Source organism: Hibiscus syriacus, unplaced genomic scaffold (genome assembly GCF_006381635.1).
Source record: "Hibiscus syriacus cultivar Baekdansim isolate YM2019G1 unplaced genomic scaffold, ASM638163v2 tig00002511_pilon, whole genome shotgun sequence".
NCBI classification, from domain to species: Eukaryota; Viridiplantae; Streptophyta; class Magnoliopsida; order Malvales; family Malvaceae; genus Hibiscus; species Hibiscus syriacus.
In genome coordinates this window covers 3,489,601-3,492,344 of record NW_024061932.1, presented here as the reverse complement: position 1 = coordinate 3,492,344, position 2,744 = coordinate 3,489,601, and positions in this window count along the sequence as shown.

Genomic DNA, 2,744 nt, shown 5'->3' with positions numbered 1-2,744 from the left:
CTCAAGCGTATATCCCTTTAGTCGATTGAAACCCTCTCCTTATCTCTAAGGTAGGCAGGTTAGAACATCATCATCCTGGATCTATTCAATTGTTCACGTAGAACTATCTTAATTCTCTCGAATATAAGAATCAATTTCTAGAACAATGACAATCTTTCGAAGCTCTTACAATGTCTAGACGTGTTTTACCTAGACCCCAGACAATCTCTCGAAGATCTTACAGTGTCAAGGCAAAATATTTAAACAATGAACAAAACAAACATGAGCACAATCATAATGCATCATTCATAAGCTATAAAATAATTGTCTTGGCAAAACAAAAACTAACACCAAGTAAAGTAGTTCATGGTTTTGCCAAAAAGTCATCCAAATTTATCATCGTTTAATACAACCCCAAAGCAAAGTAAAGAAATTTAGAAAAAAAGAAAGAACGACTTCCAAACAGGGGCTCTGTTGTGACATCTCTGTCCAGCACCACGTCTTCCCTGGCGGCTAGCCTCTCTCGAGGCATGACCGCCGCTCTGCTATAACCTACATATGGAGGACACCAAGAATGGTCAGGAGAATGGTGGAAAAGCACTGCAGTTGCTCACACCTCGCTTCAATTAAAGCTCTTATTGCTTTCTTGCCTCCTTTTGTGGCAGCTGTGACTGGATATTTATAAAGAGAAATCTCCTAGGGTTCCACATAATTAAAGATTCCTTAAATACCCGTGTTTTCTTGTTTAAGATAAAAATGGAAAGGCGGTTAGATGTTGTCAGAATCTTGGGGGTTTGATTGCACGTGAGGTTCGTCATACAATTGGCAGGTGACATAAGGACTTCGTTAACTCTGCTTTAAACTAGCAAGATAAATCTACTCTTCACTGTCTTTGTCTTCTGTGTTCCACTAGACCTCGCAAAATATATTGTTACAACTGAAATATTCCTCCTAAGTAAATTCCTGCACACACACAATCCACACAAGCCCTTTTTCCTCAACATCATCAGTCAAACCAAATAAATCTTGCCTAGGCAAAACTTATCCACCACATGCAATTATAACCTAAATGTAGCTATATGCAACTAATATGTTATGACCACTTAGTTTAGACGAGCAATAACATTAGTAAAAAGACTAAAAATAGAGTATTTTTATGGAGTTATCACACCCCAAACTTAAGCTATTGCTTGTACTCAAATAATGGGTAATTGTTAGAAAAAAATTAAAATTTTCATGGCAAAGTGATATTAAGACAGTCATGTCGTTTTAAAATTTCAGCCCTCAACAAAAAGTTTGGCCTCAACATGCTTTACTATCATATAATTCAAGTACCTTCATGAGTCAGGATTCTTTGCTAGTGTGTGTGTGATTGTAATTAGTCTATGCATTAACATAATTAGAAAACTTCAAGTATGTGCTTGTCAAGGCGTCAAATTATTTGTCAAGCATAACTTCTACTCCTATTTATTCATTTTTTTATATACGGGGAGTTAGCTCATCACACCTACCATTCCACACTCTAGGTGAAATAGAGTATACCTTCCACCCCCGAGCTAGTCAGGTAGAGTCATCATGTGACTACATTCATTCACACATATTCCTAGGAAACATTTAATTGTTATAGATTTTCCCGGTTATGTCGTTACATATATTTGTGTCCATTTTATTTTACTTATTTTAAGTATTAAGGAGTTCAACTTGAGCCTTACAATTATTCAATGTCTCGGCATACATAGAGTTCTTTCCTAAAAGTTTACTAAGCACCTTAAGCAGAGACAACATATAATCGTGTTTATAAGTTTGTAAAGAATCAAGCCTAAGGTTGATTCTCCCATTTTGACAGTCTTGTAAAAATAATTCTGGCCTATGCAATTAAATTAGGTTTTCATCATCGGGCATCCTCAATTTATTCCAAACAATAGACTTAACATACTCATACCATGACAACCAAAATTTTCAAATAATTAGTAATGTATTATATGAATGTTAAAACAATAAATATAAAAAAGTATGGTTATAGACAAGTTGGTCGAAGGCAAAAAATGTGCAGAACTAACGAATTAAAATAAGTAAGGCAAAGATGAGCGTTGATTCAAATATATTCAAAACAACCTCGCATAATTAGACTTTTCACAGAGAACTTAGGTTAGTCTTTTGCTATGACAAGAAATTATTCTAAGTCTGGAATGATTTGTTATGATATGCTTAAGCTGCCCGATAGGATTACTGAGTTTTCTTATACGGTTGTTATGGCAATACTACTTAGTGTTAACTACAACCCTTGGTTTTTTAGACTGTTGTTGTAGCAATACCCCTCAGCTTAAACTACAATCATTGTCTATCCTACTTAAGCGTATATCCCTTTAGTCGATTAAAACCCTCTCCTTATCTCTAAGGTAGGCAGGTTAGAACATCATCATCATGGATCTATTCAATTGTTCACGTAGATCTATCTTAATTCTCTCGAATATAAGAATCAATTTCTAGAAAAATGACAATCTTTCGAAGCTCTTACAATGTCTATACGTGTTTTACCTAGACCCAGACAATCTCTCGAAGATCTTACAATGTCAAGGCAAAATATTTAAACAATGAACAAAACAAACATGAGCACAATCATAATGCATCATTCATAAGCTATAAAATAATTGTCTTGGCAAAACAAAAGCTAACATCAAGTAAAGTAGTTCATGGTTTTGCCAAAAAGTCATCCAAATTTATCATCGTTTAATACATCCCCAAAGTAAAGTAAAGAAATTTAG